The sequence below is a fragment of the Danio rerio genome, chromosome 12, assembly GCF_052040795.2.
Source record: "Danio rerio strain M-AB ecotype USA chromosome 12, GRCz13ab, whole genome shotgun sequence".
NCBI classification, from domain to species: domain Eukaryota; kingdom Metazoa; phylum Chordata; class Actinopteri; order Cypriniformes; family Danionidae; genus Danio; species Danio rerio.
The window spans coordinates 38,732,228-38,742,059 of NC_141032.1; the positions used below are offsets into that span (position 1 = coordinate 38,732,228).

Consider the following 9,832-nt stretch of genomic DNA (forward strand, 5'->3'; position numbering starts at 1 on the left):
AAAAAGGATATTCATTTAATCACCCTCAGGCCATATTGTGGTGAATATTTTTTTAATCCTGTATAAAATTAAATAATATTTTCAGCTACAACCGTGGTTCAGTTGCACTTCAAGAATTTCACTTGCCAAAATCATGAAAAAATTAAATAGATTCTTGACAATTGATGTGAAAAGGCTTTTCAATACTTCCTTAACTGATAAATAAAACAATTAAAGTCATGTCACAAGGATTAATATTTTATCTTTAGAGATACAAGTTCTGCACGCTAATAGCACTGTTTACTGGCATGTGCATTGGTAGTTGATGCTCTCTAAAGGAATTTTCCAAATCATGTAATGAAGAATTAGTGCTGAACACTATTTGCATGCTGTAATTCTTGATTTCGCAAGCCTATTATAATTGCTGCATTATGGATGATACAACAGACCTCTGCAATATCATATTTTAAAGCTGCCATGATTATGAAACGACGTACAAAGGCAAAGAATTCCTTTTTGTGCTTGCTTAAATAATAAATAGTACTATTAATGTTATAGTTTATATGTTGATTTGTATTTTTCATGTCTTTTTATACACTGTAGGAAAAAAAACTTGACAACTTAAAATTTTAAGGCAACCAGATTGATGACATGTTTGAGTTTACTCTACTTAAATCGAGTTGAAAGTTGAGTCAACTCAAAAAAAGCTCTGCAGCAAGTTGCCTTACATATTTGAGTTGAGTCAACCATTTTTTAATACAGTGAACAGCATTTACTATTTACGGCTAGTAGTAAGTACTTTATTGTCATTCACATTTATGTATACACAGAACAAAATTTTGTAGCATTGGCTCTACAGTTCCAATAGAAATAACCCTAAACAATAAATAGTATAATATAAACAAAAAATAAAATTCATAAGAATCATATACATAGCATCTGACTAACAGTCCTCTTTCATAGTTAGGCGGATCTACAGTGCAAAACACAATAGTACATACAGGTTTTAAAGTAAAAAAAAAAAACATTGTAGTAAATAATAAATAAGTAAATAATAACATAAATAATTCAGATGACATGTTTTGGTAATGATATTTTTATACTAATGTATGCATATTAAATAATTAAATCACTTTAAAAAAAATCTGCATTAAATTTGCCTTTGAAAACGTCAGTATAAACGTCAGTTGTCTATTTATAGACAACTAAAGCATACATGATGTCTAATTTTGAAAAGTATACCAGAATTAATACATATACTATAAATATGAAGTGTAAGACCAATTTATTTAAAAACATAATCAAAATAAAACATTTTTGAACACTAAATCATCTTTATTTTTTGAAGTATGCCATAAAATATTTCAGATTCTAATTTAACATGTTTTTTAATTTATTTATTGATTTTTTTTACAGAAAAAAACAAAATCAAGTGTAGTAGTGCAACATGATTATGTTTTTTTTTGTAAACCAGCAATGCTGTGTGTTAACCATTATTAAAAGAGTAATTCTTTAAATTACTTTATCAGTCTTTACTTAAAACAGTCATAATATGGTCAACCATGTGGTAATTATATTTTTATACTATTGTATGCATATTATCTAATTAAAGTACTTTTTTTTTAATCTGTATTAATTTTGCCCATGAAAACGTCAATTGTAAAAGATATTTAGACAACTAAGTCATACATGATGCCTAATTTTGAATATTATAATTTTATTTTTACCTTAAAGCAACACTGAGCAATACAAAAATCAACAACAACTATAAAGACAAAGAAATAAAAGAAATGACAAAGACAGAATTTTTTTTAAACCATTATTACTGTACATCAGTTCCTCCATTATTATACATAGGTTAATAATGTTGCACATATTTCTAGGCAAGTGTTCTTCCTCCTCTTCTTTTAAAAGGCTCACCAAAGTGGTATCATCTGCATACTTTACAATATATTGATTTTTAAATGAACTCATACAAGAATTTGCATATAAAATAAATAATATAGGAGAAAAAACACCACCCTGGGGAGCTCCAACTAAAGAACACATTTTATCTAAATGATAACCTCCCATTTTAACTTGTTGGATTCAAGAGCTAGGACAATTGGTAACCCAGGCAATCATTTTGTTGTCTAATAAAAATGATACCTAATTTTGAAGGGGAAATCAGAAGCTGATTAACTAACAAATGCAATAATTCCTAAACAAATAATTAGCCATGTTGGATTACTTTGATACATACTTGCATGAAAATTGCAAGTTATATTTTTTTCCCGTATTTTGTGATTCATGTTTTTATTTTTCATATTTATTTATGCATGAACTAATCAACTTTTAATATTGAAAATTTAAAAACGTGACAATTATTGGCATTTTTAGTAGTTTAAAGTGATCTATTGTATGGGTTGCTTTTATATGTTACAGTAAAAAACGTATAATAAAGTACATTTTTACAGACTTATTTCTCTATAAGTTGTTTCTTACAAATTATATTATTTTAAACTACTAAAATGTCAATCAAAGTCACTTTGTTAAACTGTGGAGTTGACTTTTCAACATCAAAAGTCGACAGAGCAGAGAGCAACATCCCATAATGCATTTCACAAACATAAATAAAACGAAAAACACTTCAGTCAAAAATATGGAAACTGTAAATTATCAGAGTGCATTTTTGTTGCTTATTTGGCTACTACTTAAGCTTAGAAGGAGCGAAAGTATCAAAAATAGCTAGTTCAACTGGATTTTTACACTTTGCTTATTTCTTACCAGTAAAGGACGCAATGCTTAAGCTATTTCAGCTGAACTGCCTAAAAGATTTGCATAAATCTTTAAGTCGTGAGGTCTCTTGAAGCTTTGTTGCAGCATGTTTGACTCGCACAAGAAATCTAAAAAACGCGGGCGGGGTTATACTGTAAAAGCAATCTGAGGGGGAAAAGTTTACCTACTAAGCAGTGTTACTCATGCACCTCAGCCAACAATGTGATCCCTTCAGACAGGAAGTCCAAGCTCAAAGCGCCTTTCCTGGTCACCGTGTTAAATGAATAATTCAATAAATAAATGCAATATTAAATGGTGTGACCGGAAAAAGGTGACACCCTATTCCTTATATTCCCACCGGTGTGACGGACTGTCCCATTTGCTCCAGAACCTCCCCTCTCTGTGCCAGATTTAGGCTTCTCTCATTTTTCAAAAGCTCTTTAAACATTCATTCCTCTTACATTTATCCAGTGCTGTGCAAAAGAAAAAATAATGAATACCTTTTGTCACGATTTACAGAAAACACCCACAGAAATGTCATCTAGTGTAAAAATAGCTTATATTTCAAAATGACTCTATTTAAGGATCATAATGCAGGTCTAAAATACTAATTTTACTTTAATCTCTATCCCTCAAGCACTGGGTTTTACCCATTTGTCAGCAAGAACTTATTAATGTTTTAAAATATAATGAATTCAGTATGGTCTCTTATACAGACTGTACAGATCAGAATAAATATTTTTACATAAATATATACTCATGGCACGGTGGCTCAGAGCTTAGCCATGTCGCCTCACAGCAAGAAGGTTGCTGGTTCGAGTCCCGGCTAGCCAGTTGGCATTTCTGTGTGGAGTTTGCATCTCTGCTCTGGTTTCCCCCACAGTCCAAAGACATGCGCTATACAGTAGGTAAATTGAATAAGCTAAATTGCATGTAGTGTGTGTGTGTGTGTGTGTGTGTGTGTGTGTGTGTGTGTGTGTGTGTGTGTGTGTGTGTGTGTGTGTGTGTGTGTGTGTGTGTGTGTGTGTGAGAATGTAAGAGTAAGAGACTCCCATTTCAGCTTTGAGATTAGATTAACGGTGATATATATATTTTTTTGCGGAATAAGATATATATATATATATATATATATATATATATATATATATATATGTGTGTGTGTGTGTGTGTGTGTGTGTGTGTGTGTGTGTGTGTGTGTGTAGGTGTTTTTGTGACAAATCAGGACACAAATCTGTATAATGACATGGGTATGACATGCTTATAAATCCTACCGAATGAGTATAATCAGAAAGTAAAGCTGCACACAGTCTCCTGTGATGGTTGGGTTTAGGGGTGGGGTGGGGTGGGGTGAGGGCAATACAATATACAGTTTGGACTGTATAAAATGAATGGAAACCTATGTAATGTCCCCACTTTTCACAAAAACAAACGTGTGTGTGTGTGTGTTTATATGTCAAATTTATTAGCCCTCCTGTGATTCTTTTACAGATATTTCCCAAAATATGCTTAACAAAGGAAGTATTATTAAGGATTTTTTTGTATTTATTTTTATTTTTTTGTATTTACAGTATTTGCTATAATTTTGTCTTTTAAAGAGTCTTTTTTTTTGTTTTATTTCGGCTAGAATAAAAGCAGTTTTTAATTTTTTAAAACCATTTTAAGGTCAATATTTAGCCCCTTTAAGCTATATATTTTTTCAATGATCTACAGAACAAACCATCCTTATACAATAACTTGCCTAATTACCCTAACCTGCCTAGTTAACCTAATTAACCTAGTTAAGCCTTTAAATGTCAATTTAAGCTGTATAGAAGTGTCTTGAAAAATATCTAGTAAAGTATTATTTACTGTCATCATGACAAAGATAAAATAAATCAGTTATTAGAAATAAGGTATTAAAACTATTATGTTCAGAAACAGGTTGAGAAAAATCTTCTCTCTGTTAAACAGAAATCGGGGGAAAAAAATAAACAAGGGGGATAATAATTCAGGCGGGCTAATTCTGACTTCAACCATATATGCTGAATGATGATGGAACAATAAATCTATAATCTATATAAAATCCCTTTAATTAATATAATTCTCAATCAGATATTTGACATGTATATTCCAAAATTGAGGTAAAATATACTGTAGAAACCCAACCACTGGGTTAAATTTTTAAATAAAATGATTTTACCACAACAGTGTGTAATACGTGTCAGTTTTGAAATGTTAAAAAGAACTAATGTAATGTGTTTTAAGATCAACACCATGAAAGTTACAATTTATTTATCAGGGGTCGCCACAGCAGAATGAACTGCCAACTTAACTAGCAAACGTTTTAAACATTGGATGCCCTTCTAACTGCAAACCATATTGAGAAACACCCACACACATACGGACATGTATTTTAGTACGGACAATTTTACCATACCCAATTCACCTACACCACATATCTTTGGACTTGTGGGGGAAACTGGAGCATCCGTAGGAAAGCCAAGCAAACACGGGGAGAACATGCAAACTCCACACAGAAATGCCCAGCCAGGATTTGAACCAGTGACCTTGCTGTGACAGTGCTAACCACTGAGCTACCGTGTCACCAGATTGTGTTTGTTTCAAAGAAATTGTTTTTGTTTTTTGCACATTGCCCTTGTTTCTCGTTGTTCTTCCTGTTCATATCTGCACCATCAGAGGATCTGCTAATCACCATTAACGAACGGAGCAGATGAAGCGACACACACACATGCACTTTTAGTTCCTTCCTTTTCCATTGCTCCAGAAATCCAGGCTACTTCAGTTGACATTAGTGTCAATCTGAGCCTCCTGTGTATAAAGATATTTTCCATGGCACCAAATCTGAATCCAGTTTCTCCATCATTTATCTTAAACACAAATCATGAATTGGATATGCAGAGCTGGACAGTCATCCCTATTTGGTATTACTACAGAACTCATTTCCTTTCCCTAACAAACTGGTATTTCTCATTTTGACATAATGGAGTTGGGTTATTCTGAGCTCCGGTGCGAGAGGTGTGAAAGCCGGTTAGTAGTAGCACTTAAGAAAAAGAAAGGACACTTGGAGGTAATAATTTTTTAAAGCGTTAAAATCTCAAGATGTCAGCGCAAGCCGTTCACTGACAAAAATACAGCAATTTCTTATTATTTGATTTTTTTTGTAATGCATTCACTTTTTCTTAGCTGTACCTAAAAAAATTATGTGTTTGTAATTTTGTACACAGGAAAAATATATAGCCAAAAATATTTGGTACCACTTTCTAATCAGGGCGCCGCAGTGGGCATGTAAAAAAACAGCAAGAAGGTCACCTCACAGCAAGAAGGTCGCTGGGTCGCAGGTTCGAGCCTCGGCTGGGTCAGTTGGCGTTTTTGTGTGGAGTTTGCATGTTCTCCCTGTGTTTGCGTGGGTTTCCCCCTAAAATCCAAAGACATGCGGTACAGGTGAATTGGGTTGGCTAAATTGTCTGTACTGTATGAGTGTGTGTGTGAATGTTTCCCAGAGATGGTTTGCGGCTGAAAGGGAATCCGCTGCGTAAAACGTGTGCTGGATAAGTTGGCGGTTCATTCCGCTGTGGCGACCCCGGATTAATAAAGGGACTAAGCCGACAAGAAAATGAATGACTTTCTAATCAGAATTAGTTTTATTGCCAAGTGTGCTTCACACACACAAGGAATTTGTTTTGGCTACAGAAGCTTCCAGTGGACATAAAGTGACACATTAAACAGAGATGCAGTTGGTCAAAAAGGTCTGGATGTTGAATTGTTTGTACAGTTTGTTATAAGTATACAGGTTTTAAGGTGCTGTGTACAAATGTGAATTGAGAAAGTATTGCATTGTATATTAATATAAGGTGCTGTGTACAAGTGCGTATGAGAAAGTATTGCACTTGTTTATTGCACAGTAGGGGAATATTTAACAGTTCATGAGGTATATAGCCTGAGGAAAGAAACTTTTGGTCTGTTGTGCCAACCAGACGGTAACAGTTCAAACAGGTAGTGTGCTGGGTGCGAGGCGTCCAGAGTGATTTTGCGAGCCTTTTTACTCACTCTGGAAGAGTAGAGTTCTAGAAGTGTAGAAAGGGTAGTGCCAGTGATTCGTTCAGCAGTCCGAACTATTCGCCGTAGTCTACGGAGGTCGATTTTGGCAGCTGAGCTGAACCAGACGATGATAGAAGTGCAGAGGATGGATTGGATGATAGCGGAGTACTGTACGAGCAGCTCCTGTGACAGGTTGAACCTTCTGGCAGGTTGAACTGGTAGGTCCATAATATTAACTACACACTATGACACTGCCATAGAAATAACTACACACTATGAACCATTTAATAAGCATTAGCAAGTAGTGAGTTCATTATCTGTTAAGTATTAACTCTACATTAATAAACGTTTGTAAGCAGCTTATAACTGCAGCTACAACTGCTCTATGCTTGACTTATAAGCACATTTATAATGTGCTTAATAATTATACTTTCATACTTTAATGAATAATTTTTTATTACTATTAACTATTTACTAATTAAGCATTGCATTATTTACAAATCAGTTATTTAAGCATAGTTGCTGTTTCTTAAAGATCATTCAGTATGAGTTAGTAAATGATTAATAAACTATTAAATTAGCATTTATTATTCTTATTATTCAGACATATAAAATAAACTATTAGTATATGTTAATAAATGCTTCATTAACTCAACTTTATCCAGTTTTGTGACCCAAAGTGTGCACTATTTATGCTTTATAAATCACTTATAAATGACTATTAAAGGCTCAGTTATATTCCAAACAGGAAAAAAGAACATAAACAACATTATTCATTCTTATTTGTTATAGATAAACAAATTAAACTGTACTTCAAATGAAAAATAATACTTTGCATCCTTATCTAAAATAAAATCACTGTAGAGTTTAAACACTGCATCTTATTATATTGTTAAATGTTTATGTTGTTGTTTTATCCAATTTGATGTCATATTTTGACACTTTTGTTGTTCGGCAATGTTTATACTTTACAGTAATTTTACTTTTGAGATAAGATTGCAAAGATGTATTGTTCATTTGATACCAAAACTTGAATTGTCATTTATGAGGGATTTATAAAGTAATAAATAGTCCTCACTTTAGGTCACAAAACTGCATGAAGTCGTGTTAATAAAGCTTTTATTAACAGACAGAGTAACCATTACTAAATGCCTGAATAAAAATATATATAAAGTTGATTTAAACCATCTACTAACTCATTCTGAATGATGATAAAAACAAATGACTACTTTTGAATACAGATGATTTGTAAATGATGCAATACTTAATTTAGTAATGAAAAATTAACCAGTCACAAAGTATGAAAGTACAATTGTTAAACACATTATAAATGTGCTCATAAGTCAAGAATAGAGCATTTGTAGTTGCAGTTATAAACTGCTTATTAACAGTCATTAATCTAGAGTTAATACTTAACAGTTAATGAATTCACTAGATGCTAATGCTTAGTGAATTATTCATAATGTGTAGTTAATATAAAGTGTTACCAAATATTTTTTCAGCTTGTTCAGATTAATTGGTTGCAATTACTTGACATGATACAATATACTTTTATGTTCATTCCACCTACATTTGTAATATTATAAAGTTGTCTTAAATGTTTTGTGTTGGTACTACATTAGTAATTTTGTTGGCATAACTACTGTAACTTGATGGTGGACATTTAGTCCTTAGCATGCTTTGCATAAAATTTTATTAAAGGGATAGTTCATCTAAAAATGAAAATGACCTCACCATTTATTCCAGCTTGCTTGGTTTTTAACCTTTGAGATTCTTTCTTCTGTTCAACACAGAAGAAGATATTTTGAAGAATGCTTACTGCTGGCACCCAATCGAGGAAAACAATTACTCTGGAATTCAATGAGTCGTTCAGCATTTTTAAAATTATCTATGTGCTAAACAGAAGCAAGAAAGTCAAAAGGGTATGAACAAGTGAAGGTTTAAGTAAATAATGGCAGAATTTTTATTTTCATTCATTAATTTTTCTTCGGCTTAGTCCCTTTATTCAATTATACAAATTAAGTAAATAAGATTGGTTAATTCAAATTAAACATTAATAATAATTTAAATGTAAGTTATTTAATCGTATTAATCTAAAATTTGGTGTCATGGCTGTGCAGTGAGTAGCACATTCGCCTCACGGCAAGAATGTCGCTGGTTCGAGTCCCTAGGTCAGTTGGCATTTCTTTGTGGAGTTTCCATGTTCTCCCCATGTTCATGCGGCTTTCCTCTGAGTGCTCCAGTTTCTCCCACAAGTCCAAAGACATGCGCTATAGGTGAATTGGGTAAGCTAAATTTTCCATGGTGTATGTGTGTGAATGAGAGTTTGTGTGTGTTTCCCAGTGATGGGTTGGGCATCCGCTGCGTAAAAACATATGCTGGGTAAGCTGGTGGTTTATTGCACTGTGGCAAACCCAGATTAATATAGGGACTAATCCAAAAAGAAAATAAATGAATGAACGATCCAAAATAAGCTGTATGGTTCCAGTTGACTAAATCAAGAAATAACATCATTTAAATGTGTGTCATAATTAAATGAAGCTACACCAATGATTAATTTTGTTGACTGTATGCTTGCAACAGGTGTGACCAGATGAGTTAAGTGCAGTGAGTGGAATTTTGTGAGGATATTTAAACTCACAGCAGCAGGCTGTTTACGTAAGTTTTGCCCATAACCTACAACCTGCCCTGGGACACGACTGACCTATTAGAAGTTTTCCTGAGTTCAGAAGACACTCTGCCATTCGTCAAACTGACATGGACTCATTGAGCTGGAAAATAAAATGTACGGGAGTTTTTCCAACTATGAGGACTTTCATGAAATAAACTCTCTTAAAAGACCCTTCTCATACTTTATTTGAATCATCTATTAATAATGTTCACAAATACAGTTGAAGTCAGAATTATTAGCCGCCCTTTGAATAGTTTTTTCTTTTAATATTTCCCAAATGATGTTTAACAGGGCAAGGAAATTTTCACAGCATGTATGATAATATTTTTTCTTCTGAAAAAAGTCTTATTTGTTTTATTTTGGGTAGAATAAAAGCCGTTTTTAATT

At 33.0% G+C, this 9,832-nt stretch overlaps 1 long non-coding RNA gene across 6 annotated transcripts in view; it reads left to right on the plus strand.

The window, feature by feature from the left end:
* Window positions 1-9,832, plus strand: part of LOC141376854 (uncharacterized) — a 196,192-nt gene that overhangs the window by 88,729 nt on the left and 97,631 nt on the right. For 2 of the 6 annotated variants that reach the window (XR_015504442.1, XR_015504443.1), the window contains exon 4: window positions 9,358-9,559. The exons of the other annotated variants lie outside the window; for them this stretch is intronic. This is a non-coding gene — a long non-coding RNA (uncharacterized LOC141376854). The remainder of the gene's footprint in view (window positions 1-9,357; window positions 9,560-9,832) is intronic. 6 annotated transcript variants of the gene reach the window in all.